Consider the following 19,929-nt stretch of genomic DNA (forward strand, 5'->3'; position numbering starts at 1 on the left):
AATGACTAGACAGATGGACAGAGGGAGAGAGAGAAAAGGGTTGAATGAATAGATGAATGGATGGAAAAGATGATCTCCAAGGTTTTTTTCTATGAGACAGAGATTCTCTCTGAGTGTAAGAGAAAATGTCCTATGAGTCTAAGGTTCTGTGAGCATAAGATTCAAGTTTCTGAGTCTAAAACAGGGAGGATTCTGATATTGCATGAATTTAAGACTGGAAGATTAGAAAATTCCATGAGCCTGTGACTTTCTGGTTCTATAATTCAAAGATTCTAATTGTTCAAGAGTCCAAGATTTTCTACGAGAGCAAGGCAATGGAACCCCGAGTCTATGATTCAATGATTGCAGTCTGAAGAGTCTGGGAGGGAAAAACTCTAGTTCTGCCAAGACTTTCTCCAAGACAATTGCCAGACTCAGGTTTGGTCCATGTGCCTCCATTGTAAGCAACTGTGATCCTGGTTTCCTATGAGAGCCTACCTGCTTCAGGAGAATAACTGTTGTCACTTGGAGTCACTTGAGGAGTTTAGGTTCGGAAGAACAGGAGGCTGTGTGTGTGTTGTCTTTTTAAATCTCCTTCAGTTCAGCTCATCTCAAAGCAGATGAAAAAAAAGGTGTTAAAATGGCAGTGGGATTTCAGAGTGAGCAGCAATGAGTTGAGCCTGGCTGATCACAGGCGGCTGCTCCCCATCTGTGGTTTATAGACATTTACAATCTGCCCTCCAGAACTCCCCTCGCCTGCTCATCTTGCTCCCCAGGGGCTTCCCCACTCTAAGACAGAAGAGTTCACCACAAAACATGATGTCTGTGTTCTTTGGCTGGGGATTTAAGGGGGTGACCTGGATCGGCCTTCCTGTCTCAAATCAGCCCAAGCTGTCATCTCCAGAATCCCCTTGAAGTGACAAAAGAGGAGAGGCCAGGCAGAGGCCTAAAGCAGGCTTAAAACATAGATGAAGTGACTTGGGAGGGGACAGATAGAAAGATGGGGTAGGGAAAGAGAAAGTGCAAATTCTTTGGGCATCTGTCAAAGCTCATACCCATCCTGCTCCACCCTGTAAGAAGTGGGGGATGCCAGGCAGAAGTCAAGATAAAGAGGAGCCTTAGAGAATGGGTCCCTCAGTCTAATCCCTCTAATCTTTTGCTGGATAAGGAAGCTAGAGCACAAAGACTCACATGGCTACTAAAGCAGGAGTTCCCTCATTGGTAAAGGAGAGAGAATATTTTCTCTGCCTGCTTCTGAGGGTCGCTGGGAAGCTCAGAGGAGGTCAGGAGGTGTACAAGTGCTTTGCCACCCTGAAGGGGGCAGATGATGATGGTGCTGCTGGGGGTGGTGTTGGTGTTGGTGGTGTTGATGGTGATGGTGATGATGGTAACTATAATTCATATCTAAAGCACCTTCCAGTACTCAGCCCCCCCCATCCCCTTTCTCTTTCTCCGACTTGCTTTTTCTGTAAAATGAGGCCATTAGAAGAGAACCTCATTCAAATGCTATACCAAGCATTTATTCCAAGGCCCCAGGAAGCCTCTGGGTACTAGGTCCTAAGGTGCCCACCCCCCAACCCTGCTGGTTCTGACATTCTTTTCTCATATCTCTCTCAGACCTGACAGTCTATGTTCCCATTACAATGAGATTACTAATTTTCCTTCTTCCTGCCCTGCTCTGTATGTTTGATTTACAGATCAAACAGCTCTTCCCAGAGACCCACACAGACACACAGCTACACACACACACACACACACACACACACACACAGATTCACACAGAGACAGAGACACACACAACCCACAACCCCTCTTTTGGGAGCAGGACCTCTGCGGTGCTAAAGGGCCAGCTGGGCTCAGAGCAAGGGGCAGGGGGGTCTATGAAGCTACCCCTGATGGGCAGGGGTCAACCAGCTGAGCACTCACTCAGGATCCGGAGCCAAGTTATCCAGGCCAAGGAAGTTTCTTGAGATAAACCCCTTTGTCAGGCCCCAAACCTTCTGTAGAAATCCCTTAGAGTGTTCCAGCAAGAAACTTCCCATCTTCTCTGCCCCCAGCCCCCTTCTTGGGTTCCTCTCACCCCTCCTGATGACATTTCCATCCTCCTAGTCACTAAAGCTCAGACCTCTGCATCATCTCTGGCTTTTCCTCTTTCCCTCATTCCCTGCAGCCAATCAGCTGCCAGATCCTGTCAACATCACATAGATCTTGGACTTTCCATTCTGGCCCTTCTGTCCAGGGTTCTCCTTTTACAGAAGAGGAAAGTGATATGCAGAGAGTTAATGCTACTTGTATTCAGTCCTATGATTTTAAATCCAGGCTCTGCTTCCATTAGCAACCTCTAATGCCACCCCCCCACCCTCTTTCCTTCCTCCTTTTTCCTATGGCCAAGCTATTCATACCCTCTTACCCAGTTATTTTTAACTAATTCCTCATTCTCCCCCCACCACATCCTGCTTCTGGACTCTCTCAGGGACATACAGTGAGGGGGTGGCAGGTGAAGCAGAGCTGAGCCTCACCTCTGATTGGAAAGAATTGAGCACATCCATTCTATAAGTGCATCAGCTCTGTCTCACCTGCCACCCCCTCACCACATGTCCCCCCTCACCACATGTCCCCTGCATTGACAATCTATCTTTCTATCAGCTACTCAAACCATCTTCCCAAGACACACTGACCACACCATTCCTCTGCTCAAAGACCTTCAGCAGCTCCCTATGACTTAAAGCCCAAAATAGACACCCCTCAGCCTGGTATCCAAACACCTCCTCAATCTAGCTCTAACCCCTTCCCCCCCACACTCTTTTTAGCCTCTCTCCCTGGTTACCACCCACCTCCCCTTGCTCTGACTTTTTAAATCCCCCCTTCCTGCTCCCCGTGTTCTTAGCCAGAAGAAATCAGTAAGCCATTGAGTCAAAATACTGGTCTGGGAAGACTTCAGCCCATGGTGAAATAATGATTTCAACAGTGATTCCTCCCTCCTCAGAGGCAGATTTCCATACTTTGGCAGCAAACCTCATCTCCAGGATGCCTAGCTGAACATGGAGGGGAGACCAACATGTGGAGAGAGGGTAAAGGGCAGGCGACAGAGGAAAGTAGAGACCGGGCAGCAAGAGAGGCAGGGCTTCACCAGTGTCCACCAGGGTCCATTGGCAAGGCTCCCCAGAGCCCCCCCCCCCATGTCCAAGTGCAGGCTGCAGCTCCAGTCCTGTATTCTCCACAGCACTGCTGATGGCTTTCCAACCTGGCCCCCGTCCTCTGCTCAGGCCTCCCAGGCTAGTCCTGGATCTCATTGCCTACCCCACCCCCACAACTCTGTCTGAGTTTATTCTACCTCTGTTCACCTGGTCAAGCTCCCCCTGCCTCCACGAGCCCCTGCCACCCCATCTTTTGAGAGTCTGTTGCAGTGAAGCTTGGAACCTCTCTTTCCTCTAAGAGCCAACCTTCCTGCCTCTCAGCCTTGACTGATGAGATTCAGAGAACCCTCCTCTCCTTTTACAGAGGAGGAAGCTGAGGCCCAGGTAAATGAGGCAGCTTGTCACAGGTCCCTGATGGGTGGGGATTTGCACCCAGGTCCTGACTGTAGGGCCAGCACCCATTCTCATGTTTATGGTACCGGCTCCCTAGGATTCCCATGTCCTCTGTCCCCATTATTGATTTAGTCTGAAAGGTCCAAAGGCTCCCTCAACACTCCCTTCTCCGGAAGCCTTCCCTTCTTGGATCTTAGGGAGTCCTAGGAGCCTTCATCAGATCCTCTCTTACCCTGATCAAGTCAAACTACATCTGTGTCTTCACCCTGACCTAGGCTATCAGCTCATGAAGTCAGGTCTGGGCCTCCCCTATCCTTACTGCCCACTGCAAGGCTCTGATTTGGCCATGCAGTCAAAGAGAACAGAACCTCTGGGAACTCAGGAGGGGCATGGGAAGAGTCAGATATCCAGACCTATCTGCAGAGAATGGCCTCCCAGCCCATTCAGAGGGAGGCCCTCACTTTGGGCTGCAGACGTCCTGAAGCAGCAGGTGTTCTCTAAGTGTTTGATAGCTTCTAGCCAGGACCTCCAGAGATGTGGACGGGGACAACAGACTCTGCTTTTTTGTCTGTGCCTGCCCCTCTGTTGGGCAGATCTCCCCATCTGACATCTCAGTTTTCTCCACCATAAAATGAGAGCTAGACTTGATTTCCTCTTATCTTTGAGTCTCCATGGCTCTTCCACGAATCTTAGTCTACCCATTTGGAAAATGGGATGATAAAGGGTTTCATGCCTTATGTCACAAGTTGTGGGGAACAAAGTGGCTCTAGAAATAAGATGCACTCAGACCCCAGAGGGAAGGGGTAGTTCTTCCAGGTCACCCAGGTAGCAAATGTCGAACCTGTGGATCTGGATCCTAGGCAGCGACTAGCACATCCTCCGTGAGAGCCTCCATCTACCTCTGGCACAAGGGACCCTCAAGGACAGGAGACCCTCATGTCTCCACTGCTCTTACCTGCTCAGGGGCTGGAGGAGTCTGGCAGAATCTTGGTCAAGGGCAGCTGGAGAGGATATGGCCACACCTGCTGGGGCTCACGGAAGCCCTGAAGAGGAAGAAAAGGACAGGGTTTAGGAATAAGAAGTACAGGGCAGACCTATTAAGAAAGTGCATTTTAGGGACGGCTAGGTGGCGCAGTGGATAGAGCACTGGCCCTGGCCCTGGAGTCAGGAGTACTTGAGTTCAAATTTGATCTTATACACTTAATAATTACCTAGCTGTGTGGCCTTGGGCAAGCCACTTAACCTCACTGCCTTACAAAAAACTTTTTAAAAAAGTGTATTTTATTGATGTCTTTGGTCTTGATAGCCTAGAAATTTGAGGGAAAAGCTCTTTTCTCCTCCTTTCCCATATAAAACTTCTCCTATAACAAAAGAAAAAGGAAGGGAGGGAAGAAAGAAAGGAAGGAAGGAAGGAAGGAAGGAAGGAAGGAAGGGAGGGAGGGAGGGAGGGAGGGAGGAAGGAAGGAAAGAGATGAAGCTAAAACCCTAAATACAATGATTAAATCTGGCCATGCAGACCCAGGTCTGGGTAATTAGTGCCCCTTCTATTCTGTGTGACCTTGGTCTGGTCCCTTCAGAGACTTCAGATGTGCAATGAGAGGATCATATTTGGGGGGCCTCTGAGGGCCCAGAAGCTGGAAAGGTGCCAGTGAGAATGTCCTTATCCAGCTCTGGTGCCATTTTATGGATCTGCTTACTGTTTGGGACTCAGTCTTCTTGAGGTCATCTTCCTATTGACATTACAGAGGTCACTATGTCTGTGGTCCATCCTCACATCTCTGATGTCTTTGGGCTGGTCACTCATTCATCCTAGTGCATCAGGCTTGGCAGATGGCAATCACTCAATAAATGTTACTGACTGGAATTGGAATGGAGGGGCCAGGGTAGCAGCACATGCTCCTCCCCAGCCCCTTTCCAGGAGTTGATCAGCCCTGTGGCAGCTTCTTTTTTCCCATTCCCCTGATCTGTGCCAAGAGGACATGGGGAAGTAAGGTTGGGGAAAAATTGTAAAATCCAATAAATAAATAATTAAAGATTAAAAGAAAAAAGGGGGCATTGGGAGAGAACTATTTTTCCAACTTTTTTAATTAAGGAAGAAAGAAGGAGTTGGGAAGACCCAGTGAACCCAAGTTTCCAGGCAATGCAGGGAAAGAATAGGGAAGGGGTGTGTTTGTGTGTGTGTGTGTGTGTGTGTGTGTGTGTGTGTGTGTGTGTGTGTATGTAGTTCAGAGGAATCCTCCTGGCCCTATGAAAGAAGAATCATGACATCTGAGATGGGGGTCCATGTCTTGTCAGTAGGGTCTCTGGGCAGGGCTGGACTCTGGGAGACAGAGGACATGTTTGACAATGGTTCACTGTGTCCAGTCTCAGGCCTCCATAGGAGGGAGTGGAATGGTGAGTAGAGGAGGGGGAGATAAGAATAAAATGGGAAAATTCCTCCTTATGGAACATCTTCTATGGAGACCTAGTCTCCTGAAATGGAGGCAAGTGGGGGAGGCATCAATTATTTGTTGGGGAAGTGCATAAACTCATCCATTTGAAGTAGGAAGGAGCTTCAGAAGCCAAGAGTACAAGGTAACAGGAACCTCAGAACAGGGAAGGTCAGAGCTGAAAGGGAACTTAGACCAGGGCTAAAAGCTAAGAGACTGAAGAGAGGCCTTAGAACAGGGGATGATAGAACAGGAATGTTAGAGCACAAAGAAGCTTTCATCCCCTGCTGAGACCTAGATTCCATCTTTTTTGTTTGTTTGTTTGTTTTTTGTTTTAGGGGTTTTTTTGCAAGGCAATGGGGTTAAGTGATTTTTTCCCAAGGCCACACAGCTAGGAAATTATTAAGTGTCTGAGGTCGGATTTGAACTCAGGTGCTCCTGACTCCAGGGCTGGTGCTCTATCCACTGCGCCACCTAGCTGCCCCGATAAATTCCATCTTGCCCGTACCCCTTATTTTACAACTGAGAAAACTGAGCATCAGGGAAATGTGATTTGTCCAGGATCACAGGGAAAATGAGTGGTTCAGCCAATTGAGGGGAACCAGGGCTTTTTGTTGTTTGGTTTGGCTTCAAATTAAACCATGGATGAACACATATCCTCCTTACTGTCCTTCTAGAATGATATCCTTGGAACCTCCTTAGCCTATAATCTGAGAGCTCATGCCCAGTGCCCCCCAATTCAGGTTGCCTTAGGGAACCTGATAACTTAACCTCTCTGAGTCTCACCATTGTGAAGTAAGTTGTCTAACAATTGGTCTGTCCAAGTCAGAGGACTGACAAAGGTTGGCACTTGGCTGACTGGAACATGCCAAACTGGAATGTGAGCATCTAGAAGAAAGCATGAAATTGGAGAGGAAACTCCCTGAGGACAGGGACTGCTGCCTCCCTCAACCCTAAGGCAATGAAAACCCTCAGCAAGCTTGCAATCACTGCTGACTACACTGGAAAGAAAAGTGAACTCATTTGGCCTGGGAGTGAATCAGAATCAGTCCTTCCATTTTCCACAGGGCTTTCTATGCAGTTTTTACTTAATGCTTACTGATTTGCAGTGACTGCCTCTGAAATGACATGACTAGGCTGATCAGCGCCAGGATCAGTAAGACAGAAGATCACTTTAGGAAGAGACTTTTGAAGACTGAAGTCCTAAGCAAAGTGGGACCCTAAATCTCACCAAGCTCAGAGAGTTCAGAAAACAAGGCCAGGCTCCAAGTTCAGGACTAAAGTACCAGAGGTAGGCAGGGCTCCACTGTCCCCTCCAGGCTTCCAGGCAGGCCCAGAGCACCCCTACCTGTAGAGATTGAGTCCCTGAAGAGGTGACCCCACAAAGTCATTGGTCTGCTTTAGTTATCTTGGTCAGTCCATGCCTGAAATACTGTGCCCAGGTATGAAGCCATGGATAAGATGGAGAGCATTTAGGGGAGGATGATGAGCAGGACAGACTGGGAAAATGGGAAGATCATGCTTATTTTCTCCCCATTCGGCATCCTCCAGAATTGAGACCTGTCAGTGTTTGGCCTGCATCCTTTCCAGACTTAAGGAATGATATATCTAGCCCCTCAAGAAGCAATGTCAGACACTGCCCATTTCAAGAGAATCCCTGAAGGCTGCCCTAACCCTTCCCCTCCCCTATAACCTCCTACAGTCTCCCTACAGCCATGCAGTCCTTGGATGCACTTTCCAGCCTGACTCCCAACTCCAAAGTCACCCAGGAAGGGTTGAGAAAGGAGATCTGAAGCCAAGGTCTTGGGCATTTTATAGCCTGCCTCCCCTTCTGTCTAAGGCAATCCCAGTCTCTGGATTAAAGTGGATTTATGAGGGAGTGATGGATAAGAAAAACTGCCCCCTCCTCTAGTTCTGGTCTAGAGGATTCACAAGAGGCAGCTGAGCATGGGTGGAGGTGTCCTTCCTCTCCATAGCCAGTTTCAACACATTGTTAAGGTTCAAAACAGTTCTTTGTCAACTGGTGAATTTATGTGGGTTTCCTGTACCTGTCAGAAAATCATTTCCTAACCCTTCCCCCAAGAGCATGGCCCTGAGTAAAGGGCCCTTTGGTCCTGAAAGAAGGGTTGCTTGAGTAGGACCATCAATGGGATACCTCCACACTTGCCCTATGGACCTACCTGAAAGCTTTGGGCCTAATGCCAAGCTGATCCCCTGACTGGTATCTAACACCAAGGAAAGGGCAGTTTGGCCAGAGAAGCAGTCATACTCAGATACAGAGAGGCTCAGTACCAGGAATGCTGGCCTACGCATGCCAGGGCCATCCACTGAGACCTAGAAGAGAACCTGGAAGGTCCTTGTCTCCAGCTTCCCCATAATCCAGGGCTCCTCATTCAGTGACACTGCTCTCTCTAGAATTATCTATGATCTCTTCATTGTCAAATCTAATCTAATCATCTCTATGCAAATGAGACCATATCTCTACATCTATCCCTTGGCTCTCTCCTGAGCTACAGACATACATCACCAACTCCACCAGGATTTCCCGTAGGCATTTCAAACTCAACATATCCAAAACAGAAGTTATTCTATCCTCTGCTCTTCCTAGTCTGCCTATCATTGTACAGGACACCAGCCTCTCAGATCCCCCAGACTCTCAGCCCAGGAATCATCTGAAGACTCCAGGCAGGCGCAGTCAAGGCTGCCCAAGGTCTGTCACTTTCACCTCTAAGACATCTCTCATTCACTTCACCTCCGCTTCTCTTCAACTTCCTATCTGCCGTAGCTCCCACAGATTTTACCACCCCACCTTCTCTTCCACCTTCTCTTCCATATTCCCCTTTTCCTCTCCTCAGCCTAGAACAGACTCCCAGCACCTCCCACCTGGACTATTGCAATAACTTGCTGGGGGTGGGGGTGGGGGAATCTGCCCACCTAGAGATTCTCCAACTCTAGCCTCCTTTCAGTCTCTAAAGTGATTTCCCTATATCACAAGTCTGACCATATCACCCTATGCTCAGCAAATCCCAAAGGCTTCCTTTAGCCTCTGGGACCAAGCAAAAATCTCTCTGTTTGTCTTCTTATACTTTGCTTCCCTCCAGGTCCTCTAAGATCTGGTCAGATGAACCTTCTTGCTGTTCCTCAAACACAATCCTCCATCCCTTGTTCGTATACTTCTGCACCAACTAGCCCCATTTCGAGAATGCATCCCTCTCACTTCTGCCTCTTAGTTTCTTTGGATTCTTTCAGGACTACATTTTAGGTCTCCATACTGCAGGAGGCATTTCCTACCCCCTCCACTCCTACAGCAAGTGGCTTCCCCTCTGAGATCCAGTGGATTCCATCTCCTCTGTCCATAGCTCGTTTGTATAGAATTGTTTACATGTTGTCTCCCCCACCAGAATGTGAACTCTTTGAGGGCAGGAGCTGATTTTTGCCTTTCTTTGTATCCTCAGGGAATCAAATCAACAAACATTTATTAAGTGCCTACTATATTCTGGACCCTGATCTAAGAGTTAGGGATATAATGGGGGAGACAACATGTAAAGAAGTTATTCATATTCATATCTCTATGTATATCTGAATCTATCTCTATACAGACACCTGGTGCATGAGTGTTAAATTGGGGATCATCTCAGAGGGAAGAATTAAGACTAAGAAGGGAAAAGCTTTCTGTAGAAGGTGAGATTTTACTTGGGTCTGGAAGGAAATCAGGAGGTAAATAGTCAGAGAAGAGAATGGAGAAGGTTCCAGACCCAGGGGACGGCCAGAAAGAAGGTCTAACTTGTTCTTGGGATAGCATCAGAGGTCAGAGTCAGTGGTTTGAAGAGTAGGTGGTAGAGGGGCTTAGGAAAAAGAATAATGTGTAGGAAGATATCCTAAGTGTCTCATAAACATTTAGTGACTGAAGCACCTTCCCCAACATCACAGATAATACCGGTAATAGGGTCCTCTAGTTCCAAATCTCTTCCTCCTATCCCACACTGCCTCCTATATCCAGACTTGTCCTAATCTTGATGGATGACAGTCCTCTCCCCATTGTGGGCCTCAATGTTTTCCTTTGGTAAATAGGATTCTCTCTCTCCTACTCCACTGGGCAAGTCAAGGAACATGCATGTCCAGAGTGACTCCTAGGCAACGAACACTAGCTAGGGACCAACCCTAAGGAGCTGACACCCCATCAGAGAAGACAGCTTGCATACACATGCTGATTGTGTAAACACACATAAACCACGAATGAAGTAGAGAATAGGTGACTTCTGGAGGAGTCAGGAACAGGTAAATGAGATGGAGGCAGTGGGATGGGGGATGGGGAAGCCAGTGGTCATGTCCAAGAACAGCAGAAGCTCAGAGCTGAGGGAGTTCAAGTTCTCCCAAGAGTTTAAACTGAAGAGACCCTCCAGTGAGGAGGAGACCATAACCTCCCTTCACCTTTTGGGGTTGACTTATCATTCCCAAGGATTTTGTTTTGAGTTTTCCCTTCCCCAACCTTGAGGGATGATATGATTGGGAATAAGCAGGTTAGTGGCAGGGCCCAGCCTCTTGAATTCCATTCCAGAGTTCATGATTCCTCCCAGGGATTCTTCAGGCAGATGGCAGGTGGTCAGTGGGTTGGACAGAGAAAAGTGGCAGCAGCAGGCCTTTTCCTAGGAGTTTTCTGTATCTACCTAATATTCAATATATAACTTGGGAAAATAAATGCCAAAGCATCACTGGCCTGCCCGTCTGTCTGCCTTCCTTTAATCCCCTATCATTGGCTCTGAGTTCAGAGGTTCTAAGTTCAAATCTGACCTCCGATGTTTATTGCCTTGGGGAAGCCGCTGCATCTCAGTTTTTTTCCTCTCAGAAATAAGGGGGTTAGAATAATTAGTCCTTTCTAGAAGCTCTTTTGATTGCCTTTCTTCCTTCTCTCCCTCCTACCTTCCTTCTTTCCTTCCTTTCTCAAAGTTACTAGACTAAGTCTGGAAGGGACCTCCTCAGAGATCAGTACATCTAATCTCTCCTTTTTATAAGTAAGCAAACTGAGGTACAGCAAGGAGACTTGACTCCCTTCAAGTCACATGGGCAGTGTGTGAACTGGAGCCTGAAGTCAGCTCCCCTGACTTCATCATCAAAATTCTTTCCCCTGGAGCCCCACCCCATTCATACCTCTCTGTGGTCAGGGCCAAACTCTCATCTTTTTTTAAAATGCTGTTTTATTTAATTACATGCAAAAATAGTTTTCAGCTCTTATGTTTGAAAGGTTTTTGGGTTCCACATTTTTCTATCTCCCCTCTCTCCCTGACAGTGAGTAATCTGATACAGCTTATCCATGAATAATCATGTTTAACATATTTCCATATTAGTCTTATTGTGAAAGAAGAATCAGGACTAAAGGGAAAAAAACCATAAAACAGTTTTTCTCTGGATATGGATGGCATTTTGTATCACAGGTGTCTCAGAATTATCCTTGATCGCTGAGAGGATCTAAGTCCATCTCAGATGATCATCTCACAATGTTGCTGTTAATGTGTATATTGTTCTGCTGGTTCTGCTTACTTTATTCAGTATCAGTGCATACAAGTCTTTCCAGGTTTTTCTGAAGTCTGACCACTCATGATTTCATATGAGCAATAGTATATACCATAATATTCAGCCATTCCCCAATTATGGACATTTCCTCAAATTCCAATTCTTAATCACTACAAAAAAAGAGCTGCAATAAATATTTTTGTACATGTGGATCTTTCCCCCCTTTTTTATGATCTCTTTGGGATATAGACCAAGTAATGGTATTGTTGGATTAAAGCAGAGTTTTATTGCCTTCTGGGCATAGTTCAAAATTACTCTCAGAATAGTTAGATCAGTTCACAATTCCACCAACAAAAATGTCCCACTTTTCTTATATCCTCTCCAACACTGGTCATTTTCCTTTTTTTTTTGTCATGTTAGTCAGTCTGATAGGTGTGAGATTAAATTTTCATTTTTCTCATCAATAATGATTTAGAGCATTTTTTTTTTTTAGCTATTGCAAGGCAATGGGGTTAAGTGGCTTGCCCAAGGTCACAAAGCTAGGTAATTATAAGTGTCTGAGGCCAGATTTGAACTCAGGTACTCATGACTCCAGGGCCAGTACTCTATCCACTGTACCACCTAGCCGCCCCCAGAGCATATTTTCTTATGACTATAGATAGCTTTAATTTATTCATCTAAAGTAAACTCTCATGTTACCGATAAGGAAACTGAGGCAAGAAGTTATGAAATGACTTGCCCAGGCAAACACACATGTGGTGATAGGACTGGGATCTTGATCCAGCCCTATCCTTTCCAAAGGCAGAATTTGGGGATTTGTTTTATGGGTTTTCATGGAAACACAGGGTTCCACTATCTAACTATTTGTTGAGAAGATTCTTGGAAGCCCTAATAAAGGGCTCAAGCCTGTCCAGACCAACCTCTTCATTTTACCAGGTCATGAAGTTGTGAAGAATCAGTCCTAGGTGACCTAAGTGGCAGAAATGAAACCCAGGCCAGGTCCTCTGGTTCAAACTACCTATCATCAGAAAAAACCCTTTCCAGGCTAGCATCTCGTACAGGCAAGAGTCACACTTTCTGACTATGTACAAGAGGAGGCTGTCCTTGGGAAGCTCCTGTCCTAATAGCCATAGTCCCTAGGTCCCAAGAGGTGAGATGGCAACGGATTCATCTCATCATATCTGCTGATGCACTTCCCCTGGCTCTAGACCTACTCCCAGGATAAGAACAGAAAAGTCCCATTAGACACCTTCAAGGAACTGAATCTTATTAACAATCCTCTCTCTCTCTCTCTCTCTCTGCTAATGCCTGAGCCTCAGACCAGCCTTCTGATGGGCTGCTATCAGCATCCTGCCGGAAGGGGAGGACTCTGACTGCCTCCTGGGTCCTGCTGTGGACTCCTCACTGCCTCAGCCAAGATAAACAACAAAGGGCTCAGTTGGGGGGGGCTGGTGAGGACCAAGCCCTATTCAGCAAGTGCTAGACTCTAGAACCCATTTTTCTACCATTGATTGGTTCTGTAGGCAAGTCCCTGACTCACTTTAGGTTTTAATTTCTTCCTCTATAGAATGAGGGAAAGGAGTAAAGAGGCCTAGAGGAATTCCAAAGTCCTTCTTGGCTCTGGCCTTCCCTGTTCTAAGGTCCCTTCCAGGACATACGTGTTTTATGTCCTTTTTTTTATAAATTTGGTTTTTTATTCTGTCCTTAATGAATACCCCCAAAGGAAAAACATTTCCATATACAAAACAGAACAGGAAAAGAATTCTATGTGAAACTGTGAGTCTCTACTCTTTGCTGTTTTAAAAGGTACATAGATTTGCCATCAGTCCTTCAATTGTGTCCTATTTGTCTGTCTTTCCTTCATCTGGAACAATTCTTCAATGAGCCTCTTTTCTTCTTCTATTTTTTGCACCACCACCCCCAGCCCCTACATCTCCCCACTCCTGCTGCCATGACAGAAGGAAAACCAAGTCCTCATCACCAGCTGGAGCAAACTAAGTTCCCCATTAGCTCGGTCCAGTAATGTAGGTCTCATTCTGCTACCTGAATTCACCACCTTCGTCTCCAGAGGTCAACAATGCTTTGTCATCTGGCTTCTGAAATCTTGGCAGTCACTGCATCTGTCAAAGACATGCCTTTTTACATTGTCCTTAAGGTTTCCTAAATAGTACTCCTGGTTGTGCTCACTCTACATTCACTCATCTCTGACCTTAATCCTAACTCTTTACATTTTTATCATACTATTCTATCTCAATCACAGGCCACAAACTTGTTCAGCCACTCCTTAACTGATGGACACTTCTGCCATTTTCAGTTCTTTGCCACCATAAAAAGAACCACTATCAATCTTCTCTTACAGTTCAAAGATGGTCTTAAACACTGTATTGTAGGGCAGCTAGGTGGTGCAGTGGATGGAGCACTGGTCCTGGAGTCAGGAGGACCTGAGTTCAAATCTGACCTCACACACTTAATAATTACCTAGCTGTGTGGCCTTGGGCAAGTCACTTAACCCCATTTGCCTTGCAAAAAAACCTAAACAAAATGCATGTATTGTGACTCTGGGCAAGAAACTGATCTTTGCCTCAATTTCCCCAAATAAAAATGAGGATGATCATAGCACTTCCTTCCCTCCCAGCATAGAGAGGATCCAATGACATCATAGCTGTAGACTGTTGAGCAGTGTTGTCTACCTAGAGAAGACTTGCTCCCTTCCCTCTCTGTACATAGGGATCCTTTGCCTGGCACATCCTCTGTTCCAAGACCTGGTTCTGCCGACCAGTCCCCCAGGGTGCAATAGGAAAGCAATCCTCTTCTGATTCTGCTCTTAGGATGTTTCTGTCACATCCCAGAAGCCCTCTAAATGACTCTGAGCACTCCAGTAGGAAACATTAGTCAGTCCTTGTGGTTGCCCATTGCAGAGGTGAGTAAAGTGTTGACTCAGAAGCCAGATGAGAATGATGAGTCTCCACAGTGACTCAGCAGCAGCCCAAGAATTCAGGATGGAAATGAAGCCTCGAGGTACCCTCCCCCAGTCCTCAGCCTGGCGGCAGCTCCTGGACCAGAGCTCAGATGGAAAGAAAGGGAGAATTGTCTCCATCTTACAGATGAGGAAACCGAGGCCCGATCCCATCCAAGGTCACAAAGTATCCCGGGGGCAGAGAAGGAGAGTGCTCCAGTCTACAGTTTTGCTATTTTCTCTGCTGCCTCTTAAAACCTTCAGTGGGGGGGGGGGTCATTAAATGATTTCATGTGAGAGAATTTAAGAACTGAATGCCAGAGGTGGGAAGGGTCTCAGAACAGGGAATGTCAGAGCTGGGAGGGGCCTCAGAAAACAGAATGTTAGGGCTGGGAGGAAGTTTAGAGATAACCTAATACAATCTTGGGGGCAGGACGAGAATATTTTCTTTAGCATCCCTTATAGATGAGCCCATGCAGAGTCTGCTTGAATACTTCCAGTGACAGACAACTCACTACCTTATTCACAAGGCAGACAGTCCCTTTACTACTCATGATTCCCATATGTAGACAGTATTTAATTATAGTTATCATTACAAAAAAGTTTGCATATGATTCAACAACAATTTGACTGATATGTGCTGCCTCCCATTTTCATATCTGATTGAATATTCCTAAGGGTCGGAGATGTCAGAATTATTGGCTCCAGTTCCCCAGGGATCTGTGGTGAGGAGTTCTCAAACTATGCATGACCACAAGAGAAAAATAAGACAAGTCACTAATAAGGAGGAAAATAGAAACTGAAACAGCCCCAAGACTTCACCAAGCTCCCAAAGGTTCTGGAATAGCCAGTATTGGAGGTCCTGAAAAAAAGAGGCAAGAGAAAACGGGATTGGGGAAGCATCCAACCGCAGGGAAAGGTATGAGGAGACTTCGGCTAAGGCAGTGACTTGCATGTCCTAACCCTCTGACCTCCAGGTCCTGCTGCTGGGGCCAAAGGGATCAAGGAAGTTTCCAACAATACCAAAACCTAATGGATAGCAGCATATTGGGGTACCAAAGTCCAAAGGGAGATACCTATTGTCAGGGAATATTGATGAGAATCAGAATGGAAGTGAATATTCCTGGGCTGTAAGAAAAGAGGATTAGGATGAGTACAGAGAAGCCAAGGGAGTCTTAGGAGAACTGATGTAGGGTAAGGTCAGCAGAGCCAGGAAGAAGGTGACCGCTGTCATTCACATGCAACAATAGACAACAGCCAAGTCCTCCGATAGACCTCTAGGGAGCCAACCCTTCTCTTCCTACAGAGATGGAGGACTACTGGTTGGAATGCTACCGGCACAGTCAGATTTGATTCACTGGGTACTTTTGCTGAGCTGTTTTCCCTCCCTCCCTCCCTCTCTCCCTCGACCCCCCCCCCCCAGGAATGTCTTGTTGAATATGACAGGAGCAAAGAAGAGTTGGAAGTCATGGGATGGAATAACAAAAGACAACAAAAATTTTTTCAATTGCTCCATTTTACAAGTGAGTAAAATGAACTTCCGAGATGAACTGGTTTGCCCAGTCACAGTCGTAGTAAATGATAGTTCAGGGACTCAGATCTGGGTCTCCTAATCCCCCGCCTCTAGCCACCACCCTCAGCATCACACATCATTACCACCTGCCTAACCTGGTGCAATGGCAGCCAGGGGGCACCACAGTGCCCAGAGTACTGCTTCCTCAACTGGCCCGGCAAACCAGGCAGGAAGATCTGAATTCAAATTCATCCTCAGACACTGACTAGCAGTGTGACCCTGGGCAAGTCACTGAACTCTGTGCTCAGTTTCCTCAGTTGGAGAAAATGATAGCACCTCCCTGCTAAAGTTTGAAGAGCAAATGAGATGATACTTGTCAAATGCTTAACACAGTGCCTGGCTCTGTCTCTCCTCTTTTTCCCCCACCTCACTTTCAGGAACCTACCTGGATAATCTTATGCATTCGTCTTTTCCTGTCTCATTTCTGCTCAGAAATTTACTGGGGCTCCCTAAAGCCTCTGCAGTTGGTTCAAGGCTCTCAGACTGGTCTCTAAAACCTGCCAGCACTTGCTGCCATGCTCCTTTTGAGTGAGTCCAGGAACTGGGCTTCAAGCCAACTGGGTGACCTTTCCCACCTCAGTGCCTTTGCTCATGCTGTGCCCTCCGATTGGAAGGTTCTCCCTTCCCTTTCTTTGCTAAGCCACATTAAGTAGAATACCTGCCCCTCCTCTCTGCCCCCCCCTTCTCAGTAGCCATCACCCAGCTCTTGGCCTCTGTCCTGAACTGACCAGTTGGCAAATGCAAGCATGTCTCAGCAGCCGCCTCCCTTTGAGCATAGGCTTTGTGGGAGCATGGGCATGAGACACAGGGTGGCCAAAGGAGCTCAATGCTGGCTTAGACCTCAGATACCAGGGACTCACCTTCCTCCTCCCTCTCCCTACCCAAAGGACTCCGGACAAGGATGGTTCCTAATTTGGATGGGTGTTCACTCTCCCCTGGACCCATCCTTGAATGGAGCCTACCTTGACTTGCAGTCCAATTTAAAGGGGTATTTCCTCATTTTAAAACAATTTCCAAACCAGGGCTTCTCCCTCCAGATCAGACTTCTGAGAGGGAGGGAAGGGAGGAATTCAGAGTCTTTGCTGTTCATCTCTATCACCTCAGCAATTCACCTTGAGATAAACTTGGAGAATGGAAACTCCCAGAGGGCAGGGGGAGAGACAAAAGCACTGGCCAGAGCTGAGCCTTAACCTTCCTCTGCCTGACAGCCTCTTGGAGACATGCCCTCGGCTCTTCCTCTGTCCACTCATTTCCAGGAGGACCAGGCCCTGAGCTGGGCTCCAGGAGCTTGCCCCCTCCAGGAACTGGGGTCAATCAGCAGAGACCTTGGCCAAGTGCTATGCCTGATTCTGAATGAACAAAGAGAAGAGGAAGAAAGGCCTTCCCACAGGGGGCTTCCCTTTGGCAGCCCCCCCCCCCCAGCTGCTGGGGGCAGTTCTTTCCTCTCCAGTCTCCTTTTGGGCCATGCTCTGGAGCTCTCCATGGCCTTGGCACCTCTTCCTCATTCTCCCTCATGGCCAACTCATTGTGTGTGTGTGTGTGTGTGTGTGTGTGTGTGTCTACACTGAGCTACCAGGAGAAGCCAGACAGGACCAGTTTGCCCATGGTCACCCAAGCATCAAGTTCAGGTGGTCTCACCAGGTGCTGGAGATGCAGCATCTTGGAGACAGGTTGGAGGGGAGGGAACCTTAGGGGACCTTGAGCCCAGGAGAGCTCTGAGTCATGGGCCAGGGGAGTTAATCCATCCCAGGGACCCTGAAGCAAGGATCTCTGCTCCCACCCCATGAGCCCTGTCCTCACCTCAGTCCTCTCTGGAGACTGGCAGAAGAGTTCCTGTCCTAACTGAGGTCAGAGAAAAAGACTTGTTCAAAGTCAGCAGGCTCCAAGTCAAGGAAACTCTAGGACCCGATCCACATGGGAGGATGGTCCACACAGGAAGATGGTCACCCAGACACAGGGGGCCCATCCCACAGCACTGCCGGAAATGTCCTGGGGTGGCCGAGTCTCTCCAGTTCAAGGCCCTCCCCACAAATCTAATCAAACAACGTTTCCACTATAGACCAGAGCCCACCCCCAGCTGTGATCTCCACATACAGTAGGTGCAGAATAAAGGCTTGCTATTGAAGGAAGGCATGTTCCAAGGATAGACTTCATTTTGATCTTGCTAAGCCCCTTCCCCCTTCCACTTTCTTCCTGTTCCCAGCATGGTGCCCCCCCCCAGCCCCTTCCAAGGCCTAACAATGGCCAGCTCTGACCTGAAGAAGATGGGGAGGGGGGAGACCAACAACAGTCATCCGGGGAAACCTCTCTCCTTAGGGGCACTGTGGGGGGGAGAGACAGCCAGGCAGGGGCACAGGGTCTCTCTCTCTCTCTCTCTCTCTCTTTCACACACACACACACACACACACACACACACACACACACACACGAAAGCATCCCCTTTGGGCCAGGAAGCCCAGCTACCCTGCAGGTGGGCCTTTTGCACAGAGCCCCCTCCCCTGAGATTCAGGCCTCCCTTGGGGTGCCCGCCGTCTCCACCTCCTCCCACCCCTTTCTCCTGCCTGCTGCCAGGCTGGGGGCACCCAGGGACACATGGGCAGAGAGCCCAAGCCGGGGTGATGGGACCCCAGAGTGGCTCCCCCTCCTCCGGCCCCACGTGCCAGGCCCGGGGTGGGGGGCAGTCAGGTAGCCCGGGCTGCGCTGGCAGCTGGGAGGGAGGGAGGGGATTCCTCAGACCGGGAGAGACAAAGGCAGGGAGAAGACGCGCGCACACGCACACGCAGAGTCTGGGCAGTCCCCAGACCCCCGGGGCAGGGGAGATGCGCCCCCGGGCACCCCCGGGCACCCCCGGGCATGCACGGAGGGAGGAGGGGCAGAGGCAAAAGAGACAAGATGACAGAGCCAGCCCCGAGCCCGAAACAAGGACAGAGACTTGGGGAGCCTCGGGGGGGCAGAGGGGAAGAGCCCGAACTGGAGCCAAGCCGAGCCCCCTCCCCTCCCCCGGCGGGCACCCCGAGGCCAGCGGGCAGCCGGAGGGGCCCTTCTGGGGCCCCGCGCCCCCCGGCCTCTTACCTTCGTCCCTCTCGGCCTGGCAGCCCCGGCGCCGGGGGTCTGGGGAGGGGGTCGCGGGCCGGCGGCGGCCTGGGCAGCCTGGGCAGCCCGGGCAGGCGGGCGAGCGCAGGAGGGAGGCCGGCCAGGCGGCCCAGGGGCGGGCCCATCCCTCAAGAACCGCCCCTGCACCTCCCAGGGCTCCGCGGGCTCCCCGCCTCCCCACCTCCAGGAGGCTGCGGGCCTACAGACACCCCCAGGCCCTTGGGTTCCAGTTCCATCCAGCATTGTCACCGAGGGCCTCAGTTTCCCGCTCCGCAAGATGGGGGGCTGCAGTGGCTGCCCTCTGATGACCCCTGCAACTGGGGGCCTAGGAGGCCAGGACGCGTCTCCAGAGAGCCGCCCTCCCTTTTGGAGGGCTGCCTCCTCCCTAAGGATGGAAGCGGGGACAAGGGCTGTCTTGGCTCCAGGCCTGGAATCCCAAGGGTCTGGGAGAAAGGAAGCCCTGGACACAGTTTTTCTGGACTCACTCGGAGCCATTCACAAATACGATTTTTTTCATTCTCTGATATCTTATTTTTTCCAAGTGCATGGAAAAAGGAATTTGGCCCATTTTTTGAAACCTTTGGCTTCCAGCTTCTCTGCCCACCTCCTTCCTGTCTCCCCTCCTTGAGAAGGGGCGCAGTTAGATAGAGAGAGCTGCTACATGTGCAGTCATGCAAAGCCCATTTCCATATTAGTCATGATGTGCAGGAACACTCAGACCAGAGATCAACACACACACACACACACACACACACAAACACACACACACACACACACACACACACACACACACACACACACAGAGCCAGAAAAGGTCTGGGACACCTGCAGTCAAACAGCATCATTCTTTTTCTGGAG

General features: G+C 48.8%; 1 protein-coding gene across 3 annotated transcripts in view; it reads right to left on the bottom strand.

Annotated features, from left to right (window-relative positions):
* The window catches only part of LOC141515584 (rho GTPase-activating protein 8-like), a 103,149-nt gene extending 84,054 nt beyond the window's left edge, over nucleotides 1–19,095 (bottom strand). The window contains exons 1-2 of one of the 3 annotated variants that reach the window (XM_074227311.1): nucleotides 19,051–19,095; nucleotides 4,465–4,552 (exon numbers count right to left, since the gene is read on the bottom strand). The gene's annotated coding sequence lies outside the window, so the exon portion shown is untranslated. Of the gene's footprint in view, nucleotides 1–4,464; nucleotides 4,553–5,206; nucleotides 5,500–6,724; nucleotides 7,512–19,050 lie in introns of those variants that run through there. The other 2 variants (XM_074227312.1, XM_074227310.1) reach the window with 2 other exon arrangements.
* Between the last annotated feature and the right edge of the window lie 834 nt (nucleotides 19,096–19,929).

The sequence above is a fragment of the Macrotis lagotis genome, chromosome 2 (assembly GCF_037893015.1).
Source record: "Macrotis lagotis isolate mMagLag1 chromosome 2, bilby.v1.9.chrom.fasta, whole genome shotgun sequence".
Lineage (NCBI taxonomy): Eukaryota > Metazoa > Chordata > Mammalia > Peramelemorphia > Peramelidae > Macrotis > Macrotis lagotis.